Raw genomic sequence first — 16762 nt, 5'->3', positions numbered from 1 at the left:
GCCAGCGTATATCAAATAAACTCTAAAACTTACTTGTGAACCGCGTATGTGTAACTCGAAGTGACTTCGAGTGGCTTGAGGAACAAACCTACTATTCCATTAATGCGTTTTTGTATGTTTGAAACATTAATACAGCCATATGCATACAGCAGTAGTACAAGTGTATGGTTAGAGTACGCATACGCTCTGAGAAACCACACATGTTAAATGTAAATCAAGGTTCATTTATACTGGCAGCAAGCTCGCACCACCAACAGCGATGTCGTATGCATAAAATTTCTACTGGGATGCTCTAACATATATGNAAACCACACATGTTAAATGTAAATCAAGGTTCATTTATACTGGCAGCAAGGTCGTGGCCACCAACAGCGATGTCGCATGCATAAAATTTCTACTGGGATGCTCTAACATATATGTAGATATAGAAAACTACTACTACTACGATAAAAACAAACATTAAGGGACGAAAATGACAAATCGCGGCAGAGACGAGGATACACCAAATTGCTTGTATGGATGGTTCCATGACGTCGCTTCTGTGTAAAATGTTGATGCTGCCACTCTTGTTTTGTTTTGTTTTGTTGTGGGTGGGGTGGGAATGTTAGATACTCCACTTTTGACTGTGTTTTGTATAAAAGGCTAAGCCAAATAGGGCTCCGCATCAAATTGTCGGCACAAGCAACAGCGTGAACAACACGAATAGAAACAGTTCTTGGTGTTTTAGATAAGTGTTAGCTTCTGTATTGAAGGATAATTCGTATTAGACGTGATAAATAACTTCGGTTAGTTTGTGTGATTTAACGGGTTATGATATTGGGCACACTTGTTGCTGTAGCTTAAATTATACATACATACATCTGCATTTATCTGGCGAAAATTTGCATCGCAAGGAGTCATCAACAATTATCGGTAAGATGTGGAAAACTACAGACTTGATTGAGTACTTTGGAAGATTATATTTGAAATATTTGTGAACGTATCAATACAATTAATTACCATTAGATATGCACATTTAGAATGCACTCATAAACAGTTTATCCGATTGCGCTGGCATTTTAGTAGCACTAAATGAAAGTTTGTTTCCAATAATTAATAAGATTGACTAGACTTGTTTGGCGGTGCTGAGTTTAGGGTATTTTGAATAGTTGTATTCATGGTCTGATTTGTCTCTGATGGAGAAAGTGTATTGCGCAGGTAATAAACAAATTAACTGGAAATTGTGCTCCATAGGTGTCACTCTGGACAGTGCTGCCAAATTGTTCATTTAAAAAGCACCAGAACTCTAATAAAAACGCGGGGTTCCGAAGAAACATCAAGTTTTTACTTTATTCATTAATTTTTTTATTCTATTAATGCAAATGTTAATCCGAGATCCTTCCTTATTTTATTCCATACAACGTTAACTAAATCACATATTCAGGCATGTTCCAGAAAAGTAGTAGAATGAAAATGAAGTGAAAATCAAAAATAAAACTTTTCATTTTTGATGTTCTAGAAAAGTAGCGATTTGCTGTTTCATTTTTAAAATTTGATGTTCGAAAAAACGGAATTCAAAAGTATAGGGTAAAATGTAGAACACCAAAATGCGAAATTGAAGTATTTTTAAACAACTTTTACTCCAAAGTAGAATGCAGAACATGCCTGATTGACTTCATTAGTTGTGGCCCAGCCTCGACAAGAAAAGGTCCTACGCATTCATTCGGTTAGTAAGCCACCCACCCAATGCTGGTATTATTACGGGCCATTGCTTAATGAGATGGCATGCTAGTAGAAAAGGATTGCCGGTCAACGACTTCTGCCGAAGTGGCCGCGACATCGACACGAAATCGAGAATGTGAAACCCTACCTCTGTCACTGTCCTGCCATTTCGTGGGCGAGAATATGCTCATTTCACCACTACCGCTTTGTCTTCACTAATTCTCGCGCTATCTTGACCTATNACGGAATTCAAAAGTATAGGGTAAAATGTAGAACACCAAAATGCGAAATTTAAGTATTTTTAAACAACTTTTACTCCAAAGTAGAATGCAGAACATGCCTGATTGACTTCATTATTTCTGGCCCAGCCTCGACAAGAAAAGATCCTACGCATTCATTCGGTTAGTAAGCCACCCACCCAATGCCGGTATTATTACGGGCCATTGCTTAATGGGAGGGCATGCTAGTAGAAAAGGATTGCCGGTCAATGACTTCTGCCGAAGTGGCCGCGGCATCGACACGAAATCGAGAATGTGAAACCCTACCTCTGTCGCTTTCCTGCCATTTCGTGGGCGTGAAGATGCTCATTTCACCACTACCGCTTTGTCTTCACTAATTCTCGCGCTATCTTGACCTACCCAACTGGTTCTATTTACTTCTAGGAGAACATGCGGGTTCCAATTCGAGCCCTCAATTGGTATCACAGCTAGCCCACTGGGTCTAAGTGTACCGTAAGAATAAGAAACAATTGCATTAGTACCTCGCACACACCTTGGGCCGCATGATTAAAACTTGAGCACGTGCTAAAAGATGCTACTGTTATACTAGAGCATGCTCGGGCAATCTGTAGTACCTACTAGTAATACCAGAGATTGCCACTGAACAATTTTCTTTCCTACCAGAAGTTGTACCAAAAACCTACCAAAATGGCTTATTTCCCACCATTTCTTTTAATCAATAAGATAATGTTTGACAGTTTTAAGTACATTTATTTTTGTTTGTTTTTATGCTTAAAGCAAGTAAACAAAAGAGATCGGAGCAATAGTATTAATAAAGTCTTCAAAATCGAAAATACGTTTATAGGGTTATGTTTTTTTTTATTTGAATATATCTTGCGTACATTCAAACTTATATTGTACTGCCGTACTGGTAAGCTAACGTGACCATGCAAATTGTTTCACAGGAAATTTAATTTATTTATACGAGTATATCTGTGGCAACAAAACGGCTTAAGTCGTTAGGTTGACTTTAGAATACTGTATTATCGTGCAATTGCGAATTACGAACAAGCTATTGAAAAGCTCTTGGCAAATAAACGCGAAATAAATCGTCGTTTAAAGTACAAAACCGCGTATCGTCATTCTGCAAAACCGCGTAACTCACGTTGGCTGCCAAAAATTGGATTTGCTCACACAAGCTCTTGGCTCTATCCTTATCCATTCGTCCTGAAATATGCTATCCAGATATGCGAGTGCTTTATAAAAAAGAGAACCATTTTGAATTATGAGTGTTTTTTCTCTCTAAAAAATAATTTATGCAACCTCACATACGTGGTTTTGCATTTTGCTGATACGCGGTTTTGCACTTTAAACGACGAAATATATCTGATGTCAGCAAGCCAATGTCAATACTCCAATCAAGTCTCTTAATAAAATTCCTTGCGATTCAAATAATAAATTTTTGAAGCCAACCTCCCGACTTAAGCTTCTTTATTTTGTTGCAGCAGTTGCTTTTCGCTTTATATATATATCCTGCTTGACCATACATATCGTAAGCCATTGTTTTTATTTATCAATTATAATGAAAGGAAAATTTCAAGTTTTGAAATGACAAAAAAAAACGCCGAAACACATAAACTTAAGTTTGGGTCGTACATTAGGGCCCTGTATACCGTTTTTCTACATCAGGTATCAGGTTCGCAAGATACTTTCACTTTAAATTTACATTGTGAATGAAAATAATGCAAACTTTAACAGGGAAAAAATTTAAAACTGATTTTTTTTTTTTTATAAATTCCATGGATTTTTGTTAAAGCCTGTTCTTTTACAAACACATCAAGCTATCACCGAAGAACATTTATTGATAAATAAAGTTGTAAATTCTCAAATAAAAATGCGTAATAATTTCCTTTTTACCTTCCTCTTATTAGCTCGGGATGTAGCTATGTAATATTGATGCGCCTAAAAGATGCAGCGATTTCTATTATCAAGTTACATACCTGATGACAGTACGAATGGCAATTATAATAGGGAGGTTTTAGTTTTTTAAACTATAATTTTTAGGAAATATGCCCAGGCACGAATGTTGCTCATACGCCATGTATGTATGTATGTATGAAGTATTGATAATAAATTTTTAAAACACGCGAAAAAATCAATATATTTACAAAACTAGGAGCCAAATATAGTATAACTGCGTTTCTAATTTTGCTCTCTGACGTCAGGGTTTTTTTTTTGTAAAGGACTTTAAAATTTCCAGAATATGGTTGAATAAAAAAATTATTTAAAAGATTTGGTGCTTTGTAGAGTAATAATATGGGTATCAGTTAAAAGGAAAAATTCTGTGGAATTTAAAAAAAATTAAATTTTTTGTTGCACCAGGACGAATAAATGTTGAAAACGTCGTTTTTAAACTTTATCCTTGAATAGCCTTGGAAATTTCCAATATTTATTTTCGAAAAAAATATATGTCAAGGACTAATATGTAAACTACCACATCCTTCTAACTTTATTAGTTTTAGATAAAAAAATTTTACACTTCTCTTTATAAAATATTGATAGTTACAATATACATAAACGAAGATACTAGAATCATTACATTGTACAGCACTCCGCTGGGTATTGGACCACACCAATTTTTTGTAAGAGATTAAGTCATAGGTAAAAAAGTAATTTCTCCGTTATCTTTCTTCTAGTGTGCATATTTGTATATATAAAAAATGTATAAAAATTTGAGAATAAACACTTGAAAGCAAAAAATACCTTTTATTAATAAAGAATAAAAATATTTTACACAAAAAAACTACTAACCGATTTTGAAAAAAATTGGTATCGTTGTAAAGGCTACCAGAAAACTTATACTATACTTAAACCCAAAACTTTCGTTTTATATACACAAATAAAAAATATAATTAAAAACATTTTTTCCCTCTGTATAAACTTCTAAAATGTCGCTTCCCTATTAATATTTTTGCCACTGTATCCACAGCTTTTCTTTTTCATATCCATGAATTTTTGAGGGAATCAGTATTAGTTTTTTTTTTTAATTTCACTAAATTCAGGAAAAAAACTTAAGAAATTATTGTAAAAACCTTAAATAAAAAACTCAGCCAAGAGTGATGGACTGCAATATAGGGAGGGTATTTACCAGTTTGACAAAATAAAACATAACCAATGTTTATGGCTCCCTTATATTCTATGTTCTTTGTTTCTGTTACTTTACATTTTGCAAGCTCCAGCGTTATGTAAAAACCTTTAAAAAATTCTAAACTATTTTGTTGGTAAGTAATTTCTAGGCAAAAAACAAAACTGACTTCAATTCTCATACACAAATTTAAGAGTACCGTTAATTTCTTCATGATAATGATCGCATCGAAACCAAATTATTATAGGAATCGATTAACGTTATGCGGTAACATAAATAAAATGAAATAAAAATAATCCGTCGAATTGATAACCTCCTCCTTTTTTATTATTCAGTTAAAAAAATACATGGGGGAAAAGTACCGGACACCGAGTTACGGAGCATCAAGCTGGGTGGAAAGCCCTTATTACAGATTTGTATTCTCAGAATTGAAAATTCAGTACAAATCATTACAAATTTTGGAAAATCAGGACATTAGCGTACTGATTGAAGAAATTAATAAAATCAGTACGACAGTTGAAAAATTAGTACTTTACTGATAAAATCAGTACGTCTGGCAACCGTAGTCATGGACGAAAATTTTATTATGCTAAAATCCCTTCCAAGTAAGCTTTCGAAGCCTTTCCTTTATATGGAAACCGATCCAGTCTAGTGCCCATTCTCAATATCTCTCCACTAATAATTCTGGGTTCTTCAAATTCTGGCTGCAGTCATGCTGAATGCTTCAAGCTACATACATACGCATGTACATACATATATGTATGTACATGGTGAAATAGTGGAACCGGAAATACCAAATGTACAGCTAATCTACGAAATTTTCTGATGTAAAATAAACGAAAAGAAGGTTGCGAATGTTGTTAAAAAATCACTGTGCCTGCATTTTTTGATTGACTGACTGTATATACATATGTACATATGTGTGTGTGTGCATACTTATGTATATTTGTTTACATATGATTAAGCCATGAAGCCATATGTATCTACATACATATGTACATATGTATATAGTCCATTTAACTTAGCTTAAGAAGACGAAACTTTTTCTGAATGTTTATCCACTAATTTGACATAACTTACAACTTTTCATTTAATGATTGAGTTCGTTAGCGTTGATCGGGGAAGAATGAATCAATCGTGTAAATAAAATTGATCCGAATTGAAGTTCATTGTATCAAAAGGGGAATGAGAACACCGGATTCCAATTGTTGTGGTTGTTTCCAACTTTTGAAGTAATTACTTAAATAAATAATCCCTGATTAATTTATTAGTACTGGTGTTATTATTTGAACAACTAAGAACCTGGATGTCTGTCCTTTTTTGTGCTTTGCAATCGAGATTGGAATTTAAAAACGATTCAATGACTGTTATTAAATCACCTGCTCCTAACAATTGGCCGACTAGATATCTGATATCATCCACCATATTCCATTGTTTTATTGCCACTTTTGACGATAAATATCAGCACAGAAATATGAATGGCACGTTGTGCAATAAAACTTAACTAGTTGGCGGTTGTAAAATCGTTTCTGCTGTTACCAATACAAGAACACAACGACAACATACATATGTATTTGCATATATATATCGAGCCCTAACCGCCAAAATAACGTAAGCGACATTTTTTTTCAAAATTTTCTTTTTGATGCAGAAATATTCCTAGAGCATCTAGATGCATTTCTGCATCAAAAAGAAAATTCTGAAAAAAAATTTAGCTTACGTTATTTTGGCGGTTAGGGCTCGATATATATATATGAGGATGTACATGAAAATGGAATGTCACTGTAGGTGGGGATGTCTTTGTATGTATGTATGTTGGTATTCATTAACATAAGTGATAGGAATGTTGGCACCCTCGACTTGATTGATATTTGGCGTTAAAAACACATCGTTTTCCCTCACTAGAAGTGTCTTTAATCTAAAACCCTTTAACACAACATAAACAACTTAACAAAATACTTTTCCGCTCTTCGATAACGTATGTTAATATTCTAGCGAAAATAAAATGTACTATTACATCAAATAAAATCCTCATAATCAGGACATTTTTATTGCTCTGATAAATAACCTCTGCAAGTTAATTAGAAATTTGATAAGGGGAAATGTGTGCCATGTTTGTATACATGTACATACATACATACATACAATCATATGATTGCACTGGAATTTATCGTCGCCTAGTACACATCGGCAGGCAACTCGACCCTCTGGGGTAGTTTTTGCAACAGCAACAGCAATTTAGCCACCTACTACTGTTAGGCACAAATTTAAACTGCCGTCATTCGTCCCTTCACACATAGCCATGTAAATACGTACACATACATACCTACATACATACATACATAGCATGTACAATATATGTTTACACAGAGCCGTGAGAACCACATTAGGAAAATTACATTACAAAACAAAGATTTTTATAAATAGCACTTGATCGGTCAAATCTGAGAAATTTATTGCTCCTTTCATGAGAAAACTATGCGGGGGCTAATGATTAAATAAAATTATAGTTTAAAAAACCAAAACCTCCCTATTATAATTGCCATTCGTACTGCCATCAGGTATGTAACTTGAAAATATAAATCGCTGCATCTTTTAGGCGCATCAGTATTACATAGTTACATCCCGAGCTAATAAGAGGGAGGTAAAAAGCGATTCCTTTATAGTTATGAATTTTTTAAATGTGGATTGAACCCAACCAGGACCGGTTTAAGAGTGGTTAAGTGCGACCAGGACGGACAGGTGTCCGGACGTAAGATTGCTATCTGACCTTAAAAAGTCAGTGACTTGAGCATTGTACAGTATTTCTAGCGAGATATCGGACAGCTTTTCATCAGGTACACGTACACATGTATGTATGTATACGCCCGCGACAAAACGATACCACCTCAACATTTTGAATAGGTGGAGGAAATTTTTGACAAGTAGGAGATGAATAAAATTTCACTAGCTCATGGGGCTAGTGAAATTTTTCACAAATGCATAGAACATTTTTACAAACACAAAGATTGTTGATGTGTGTAATTTTTCGTTAAATAAAAGCTTAAATTGATGAATTGCAATCAATGTTGGTAGATGTTTTCTTAAAATGTTAATTTCACTGCAATTTGTAATATTTTATCCCGAAAAAATCTGCGGTTATCAAAAATTTACTGCTGTCAAAAAAGATTTAATTTCACACAGCAGATTGGCAAAACTGTCTTACAATAGTAAAAATATTATTCACCAGCTTTCCCCATAGAACTTTGTTACCGATTCACACACGCCCTTTGTACAAAAATTATAAAAATTTCACAAACTTTACGTCCCAATTCCAAACATCTTAAATTCTAGTAGAATAAAGTGCAAGCTAGAAGTTGCTAAAAAATCGCGTTGATTTTTGATAATTTTTTTGCTGATGGTATCAATACGATTTTTTAGCAACTTCAAACTGTCACTTTACTTAATAAATTTTAATTTATTTTACATTAATTCAGATATTCTAAAAAAAATACTTGGAATTGAGTTGAAAAGTTTGTGCAATTTTTTAAATTTTTGTACAAAGTTTGAAATTTAAACTTATTTTTCTTAGATAACGAGCTGAATTTTAACGACAAATTAATAAACCTTAAAAAAAGCAAAAGAAAAGTAGTCAGAACTGGTAAAAATGTTTGTGTGCTATCTTTTTTCGCGGGCTGTATATGAAGATGTTTTGTGCGCAAGGCCTGGTAAAACTATAAAGTAAGTAAATCCCTGTTACAAATAAAAGGATGCTCTGTTAAGGAAAAGAATTTATGCTTCATTTGTAAAATTTTAAAATTTTCAAATAGGTAAAAATGAATGATGAAATACTGCGAAATAAACAGAAAAATATTGAACAAATATTTACAACAAATTATTTTGAATAAAACATATGTATGTATGTATATCTTAATATATAAAAACCCAGTGTCACTGTGTTCGTTTACGCTAATCTCCGAGAAAAAATTTTTTTTTTTTTCATGGAAATTTTTTCTATGCTCCTCGCAACGTGCTTATCATAATATATAAAAATCCTTACTTATTTCGATATCAAATGAAACGTAAGAAACAATATGTGTCTTCAAACCGAGCTCGGTATTCGGTAATTCGGTGTCCGGTAATTTTTTCTAATGTAACACTATTTTACACAAACAAAATACATGGGAAAAAAATTACCGAACACCGAGTACCAAGCTTCGGTGTGAAGGCCCATAATATCTACAGTGCATGTAACCTGCCTATGTATCGGTGTGTAGCAGGACAACGTCTGCCCGGGCTTACTACTACGTATATAAAAAAAGAAATTATGTAGGGGGTATATATAAGCTAGCACTCCGCAGGACCTGTTTAAAGCAACATCGCAAAAAAAATATAGAAAAATGGTTTTTTCTAAACAGCGGTCGCCTCTCGGCAGGCAATGGCAAACCTCCGAGTGTTTTTCTGCCGTGAAAAACAGCTTCTCATAAAAATACAATCACCGTTCGGAGTCGGCGTTAAACTGTAGGTCCCTCCCCTTTGTGTGACAACATCAACTCACGGCACAAATTGGAGGAGAAGCTCGGCCAAACACTAACATATTTGTAAGCGCCAATCTATTATTATTATTATTATATATATTATATACGGTGACCGATTTTGGCGGGACAGTACCGATTTTGAGAAAGTCGTCCAGCTGTATATTTTTTATAAAAGTCTGGATTTTTCATATTTGTATCGCTTAAATCCCGATTTTCAGTGTTTTTTTTTTTTTAATTAAAAAGAAGTCTCCGTGTACTCTAGCCCAAAAACCATTTTTCGGTCGTGGCAGCAGTTTTAGCAGTGTTGCCATCTTTTGATTTTCAAACAACTTGGAAAAAGAGCGTTTTACCACACTAAAATCAAGGGATGCTTTTTTCATAACATAATACCGAAGTACCGCATATTAAAACTGGTATATCTCGAGAAAGAAAAATCGAATCGCATCAAACGAAAATGATGCCCTAATTATAAATGAGCAAATAATTTGATGTTTTCATTATATAACCTCAAATATCGCTAAAAACCGTGTTTTTGGCACTTTGAGGTTAGGATATCCCAAAATTCTAGTGCTAGAGCAATTGTGAGGCCAGATTTGGATTCAGCACCAAGAAACGACGTGTCTTACTCAGGTGGTAAAAAAAAAAAAAAATTGTACAAATAATTGGAAAAGAAAAAAGAAATACTTAACTTACTTGCGTACTAGCATTTTTAACGCGAATAGAATTTAACAAGGTGGGTTTGCAACTTCAGCTTTTTATCAATCATGGTTGTATTTTAGTCCATTTAAATTTGTAGGTTCTTGTAAATTCAGTGCTGCCGCAGCCTTAAATATTTCAAATTATTTCAGGTTTTAACTATCTCGAAGTAATTTTAGTTCAGAAAAAAAGCACTAAAAAAGGCACTAGGCACTAAACAATTTTTTTTGGCGTTTTAATTTTCAAAAAGCACTAAATCTAGTGCTTAAAGCACCAAGTTGGCAACTATAAGTTTCAGTATCTCAAAGAACATAGAATATAAGAGAGCCATCCATAAACATCGTTATTTTCTATAATCATTGGCTATGTTTCTATCATTCTTGCTTTAATTTTCTTTTAGGTTTTTAAAATTATTTGTTAAGTTTGTTGTGTTTTTTAATGAAACGATACAAACTTGAATTTACTGAAATTATAAAAAATAATACTTCGTTCCTTCCAAAATTCATGAATAAGAAAAATATAAGCTATATATATATATATGGCACGATTAAAAACACTATGCGACAAAATCAAACTTATTGGCTCTATATTGAGTAAAACCAAATGCAAGTGATAGTTTTGGATGTCAATATTTAATACTAAGTCAATGGCTTTTTTCGAGTCTAGCTCAAATAAGGAAAATATCCTTAATTGAATCCTTGCACCCAATTTATTGTAGAACTAGGTTAAGTTCATGAAAAATATTTTTAGAAAATACTCGTGTAAGGGTTTTTTGATACGAGGAATTCATTTACGTTTTTGATTATCTCTGCGCTAGGTGGCGCTGTAGGCCAATTTTATTGAATTTGAAGTTTTTTTCAAACAAATTCATTTTTTCATTAAAAAAATTCAGTCCTGATGTGATTTTAAATACTGCAATTAATATTTTAAACAGAAAATAATTTATTTATTGTATCTTTTATTCTTTTGTCTACTTTTTCTTCAAACTTTCCTGCTTTTTTGCTTTTTATTTTGATTTTCAAAATCATCGTCACATATAACACTATATTTACCAGGATCAGTCCAGATAGTTAGCACTGCGAACTGCATTGAACTATGTGCTCCTTTAAACCAATTAAATAGCGAATTGTAACAAATTCTATACATTTTATTTGGTGCCAATGATACATTACGTTCAACTCGTTTGTTGAAATAAAGCCCATACATTTTTTTAGTAAATATGTTCGCTTATTCCAACTAAACTATGTGGAACTTGAAACTTGCCGCAACAACACCAAAATGTTGATACTTTCTTTCACAATCCACTATTTTTTAAGTAAAACACCGAAAAAAGTGATAAGTGACGCGGGTATGATCCCTGCTGAAAGCCTAGAAAAAAGAAGTCTGATGAGATGTGGTGATCTTCGAAATAGCTTCTATAATTTCTAAAGTTTAAACTTTGTTGTTTTTTTCCAGAATTCCTAACAAACAAGTCGCGTGGTACAAAGCTCAATAACACTACTGTCAAATAGCAAAGCTACACTCTAAAGGGAGAAAAATAAAACAATTATTGATTTTGAAAATCGAAATAAAAAGAAAAAAAGGAAAGTTTGAAAAAAGTAGACAAAAAAATGCAATAAAATAATTAATTTCTGTTCAAAATATTGATTGCAGTGCTTAAAATTGGTATTTGTAATAGGAACCGCGACTGCATTTTATCAATAAAGACCTCTAATTTGAGTATTTATTTGAAAAACTCAAATTCAATAAAATTGGCCTACAGCGCCATCTACCGCAGAGATATTAAAAAACAAACTTCAAAAATGTATTCCTCGTATCAAAAAACCCTTATATGAATAAGAAAATATTTTTCAGGACCTTAACCTAATTAAACAATACATTGTGTGCAAAGATTCAATTAAGGATATTTTCCACTTATCACTTTCATTTGGTTTTACTCAATACCGATTTGAGCTCTGTCGCGCAGTGTAATATACAGAATTATTTCAAAATTAAAATTTTGTGGGAAAACGCCGTCAAAGTTTGATCAATTCATACAGTTCGTATACCAAAAGATAGATAGAAATACACATATATTCGCCATTTTTGGGACGTTTAGTCATCAGCTACGAACAAGTTATCTCCTTATCAAGCTTATTAGTTGTATGACGAAATCTCCAAAAATGTAAATTTTGAATAACATCGATATATTATTAATGGGGAATACGAAAATGTGCAAAAGCATATCGAGTATGCAAATGCATATTATGACACAAAATACATAATTTGCCTAAAAATCATAAAAATGCATAAAAATTATTATTTTGGTAATAAGTTAGTTAATTTTCGCATATTTTCATATGGCAAAAAATACCTTTGCGCAGAGAACCAGAGTTGCTGGCGAGCTTTGTTTAATTGTCAAAAAGAGGAAGCTGGCGAACTGCGAATAGTTCCGCTATTTTCTAGTAAAAAATTGTAATGTACTCGTAAAAATATTTCGATTGTTGTTTCACAATGGTCAAGTTTAGCGCTAAATCGGTTTTGGTGGTTGAAAAATTCAATAAAAATTTACCGAAAGAGAAAGAATCTTTGCGTTCGTTTTTAGCGAAAGCTGTTTACTCTGCATCTATTGTAGCTTCTCAATATCAGCGACAAAAATATTTTGTGTGAAGCAATATTTTCAACTTGAGAACTGTCATCTTTTAAATATTATCCAACAACGTCTTGTGAGCCTTCATTTTCAATACAATAAGTATATACAACAACTTTTTATGCGATAACCGAAAAAAATTTCGTTGGAAAATATACATTGTATACATTTTTGGGCATACATCAAGTATATTTTTAATATTTTGGAGTAATTTTAATGATCATATACGGGCAGGTTCTGCAATTTACTTTCGAGTGAATTTCAACCCCTGCAAATTTGAAGTCAAAGTGAACTTGGCTCAAATTCACTCGGTAGTGAATTAGAGAACCTGCCGGATAATTAAGTTTTTTGTGCATATCCAATGTGCATATCGAACTGAGAACGAACTCATAACCAACCTTAGTTTGCCAACACACACACTCGAGATAGGTTCGGAAAAAAATGGTAACCATAGTAACAAGAGAGAAATTGAAATCCAGCTCATTATCGAAGGGAGATATAAGACATTGGATAACGAAGGTTCCGTTTTACTGGTTCTCGAAACGAATACTAACCTATTCCAGATTCGTTATCCAAGGTGATACTCGATAAAAGATTAGTTATCGAATCATATTCGAATTGTTAACCAAGCCCAATGTTTATTGGGTATGTATGTTTAGCAGTTGCATTATTGTATACGCATGTACAGATTTATGTATGCGTTTTAGTTATGTATGTTTATTAGGGTGGTCCTTAAAAAAAATCAAATGGACGATTTTTTTCAGTTTCACCCCCTAAATCTGTAATACCACAGTAACAGATATCACATATAAATTTTGGTCCGATTGGAGTCGGAGCCAAAGGCCAGATGCCCCTATGGACTCAAAAAATTTAAATTTTATTATTTTTTTCATTTAATACCCAAAATCGATACTATTGAAGTCGAGGATATCACATATAAATTTTAGTCCCGATTGGAGTCGGTTAAGACGTCTTCATAGGGTAATCTGAATTTTGACCCCCATGCGACACGCCTTAACCAACTTCAATCGGGGCCAAAATGTACATGTGATATCTTCGACTACGGTAGCATCGACGAAGGGTTGAGGCTTAGGAAGTCTGATGTAAAAATTTGCTTCCTACATTTAGGGACAACCCTAATATTTATATATAGTATTTTAATGTAAAATATCCGACGCAGAATTTTCCTTTTATCATAAAGATTTTTGAAACCAAAGATTTTCGCTTTATTGTCCGCAAAATTTCTTCACACTTCTGCAAATTACATTGTAATGATGATGGTGTAATTCGACTCTTTCGCTGCGCCCAAAAAAGAATAATCTAAAACCGCATTTCAAAAGTTGTCGTAGGTGACAACAACATCTCCTTAAAGACTAGATAATAGCCAAACGCGCAACGTATTTATTTTTGTGGCAAAAGCTTTGGGCGTTTTTAAATGCCAGCTATAAATCATTCCGTCGACTCCCTTCCATTTCCATTTTATCACTTCACTAAACTTAGACGTGTTGTTGTTGCACGCAGAAATTAAATCATTAAAATGACAAAAGTTTTTAATTTTTGCCACACATTGTTTGTTCCTAAACTCNTTTTATTATAGAAGAAATATCATTAATGAATATCAGGAACAGAATCGGACCAAGGTGGCTTCCCTGAGGAACTCCTGAAGAAACTTTAATGATGTTGGAAGAACAATTATTAACAATAACTCTTTGTGTTCTATCAGAGAGGTAAGATGAGATCCATTGAAGGAGACTGGGCTGAAAGCCGATTAGGTCGAGTTTACGGATGAGTAACGAGTGACATACTTTGTCAAAAGCTTTACTGAAATCGGTGTAAATTACGTCGGTATGAGCATTTTCTCTAAAACCGTTTGAGACATGAGTTGTAAACTCCAATAAATTAGTAATAGTAGATTTTCCTTTAGAAAACCCGTGTTGAGATTGTGTAATTGAAGAAGATATAGAATATGTCAGCTGGTTAACAATAATTGCTTCAAATAATTTGGGGATATGTATGCGTTTTAGTTATGTATGTTTATTAGGGTGGTCCTTAAAAATCAAATGGACGATTTTTTCAGTCTCACCCCCTTAATCTGTAATACTACGGTAACAGATATCACATATAAATTTTGGTCCCAATTGGAGTCGGTTAAGGCGTGGCGCAAAGGAGTCAAAGACCAGATGCCCCTATGGACTCAAAAAATTTAAATTTTATTATTTTTTTCATTTAATACCCAAAATCGATACTACTGAAGTCGAGGATATCACATATAAATTTTAGTCCCGATTGGAGTCGGTTAAGACTTCGTCATAGGGTAATCTGAATTTTGACCCCCATGCGACACGCCTTACCCAACTTCAATCGGGGCCTAAATGTACATTGGGATAGCTTGTAAAACTAATTTTGAATTGCACGACCCACTCCGTTGCTTATGCCAGAATTTTAACTCTCATTCCAGCACGTTTGATATATCAGATCCGCTTTTCAGCATTAAGAAATCGATACTGTCCTCTCTCAATAAATGAATCATTAAAATAAAGACATAAAATCGGCTGATGAATTTAGTTCTGTAGCTGAACAGTTTTAGATCTCGACACTTAACAAACTGCTGCCTATCGTGACTCGGCGCAAAAATTGAAAATACTGGTTCCTGGTACTGGGTAAAAACCGTTGGGATTATTATTATTATTATTATCCACGACTACGGTAGCCACGACGTAGGGGTTGAGGCTTAGGAAATCTGATGTAAAAATTTGCTTCCTACATTTAGGGACCACCCTAATGTTTATATATAGTATTTTAATGTAAAATATCCGACGCAGAAATTTCCTTTTATCATAAAGATTTTTGAAACCAAAGATTTTCGCTTTATTGTCCGCAAAATTGCTTCACACTTCTGCAAATTACATTGTAATGATGATGGTGTAATTCGACTCTTTCGCTGCGCCCAAAAAAGAATAATCTAAAACCGCATTTCAAAAGTTGTCGTAGGTGACAACAACATCTCCTTAAAGACTAGATAATAGCCATAAGCGCAACGTATTTATTTTTGTGGCAAAAGCTTTGGGCGTTTTTAAATGCCAGCTATAAATCATTCCGTCGACTCCCTTCCATTTCCATTTTATCACTTCACTAAACTTAGACGTGTTGTTGTTGCACGCAGAAATTAAATCATTAAAATGACAAAAGTTTTTAATTTTTGCCACACATTGTTTGTTCCTAAACTCGGCTTCTTCCACACTACTTAAATTAAATTTAGCAAACGCACTCTACCCTACAAAAAACAAAAATGTTGCTTGTGGCAAAATTAAAAATTTAATACTGTTTGCATTTGTGTTGACTGACTGCCGCGTTAGTCAATTCTGCTATTATTAGTAATCATGCATGTATGTATATAAATATGTACATATGTGTGTACGTATGTATGAGCTTACATTCTATGAGTAACAGTACAATAATTGCAAGGAGAAAAATGCTGTTGGGAATAGATTTTCACATTATACGATACGCAGTATAGTGACCTTGAATTGATTTAAAACAAGTAATTCTTAGCAAAAAAAAAACCGACTTCAACTCCCATATAAAAAAAAGTATATATATATATATATCTCATGATCCACTGATCGGATCTCAACCAGATTAGTATGGGACCACCTCTGAGACACTACCTTTCCGATGAAATGAGAATTCGATGAGAATTATCGAAATCGGTTGACGTGGTCCAATGTTATGCGGTAACATACATAAAAAAAAAAAAAAAAAAAAAAAAAATATTCCGACGAACTGATAACCTCCTCCTTTTTTGGAAGTCGGTTAAAATTAAATTAATCACGACTCGTACAAACAAAGGTACTTA

At 33.5% G+C, this 16762-nt stretch overlaps 1 protein-coding gene across 1 annotated transcript in view; it reads left to right on the top strand.

The window, feature by feature from the left end:
* Positions 1-689: 689 nt before the first annotated feature.
* AstC (Allatostatin C) overlaps positions 690-16762 on the top strand; it is a 31528-nt gene continuing 15455 nt past the window's right edge. The window contains exon 1 of the mRNA XM_017617859.1: positions 690-912. The gene's annotated coding sequence lies outside the window, so the exon portion shown is untranslated. The remainder of the gene's footprint in view (positions 913-16762) is intronic.

The sequence above is a fragment of the Rhagoletis zephyria genome, unplaced genomic scaffold (assembly GCF_001687245.7).
Source record: "Rhagoletis zephyria isolate East Lansing unplaced genomic scaffold, Rhagoletis_zephyria_1.1 Rzeph_scaffold_01512, whole genome shotgun sequence".
Taxonomy (NCBI): domain Eukaryota; kingdom Metazoa; phylum Arthropoda; class Insecta; order Diptera; family Tephritidae; genus Rhagoletis; species Rhagoletis zephyria.
The sequence above is the reverse complement of the archived record's forward strand: the minus strand, read 5'-3'. Positions and strand labels throughout refer to the sequence as shown.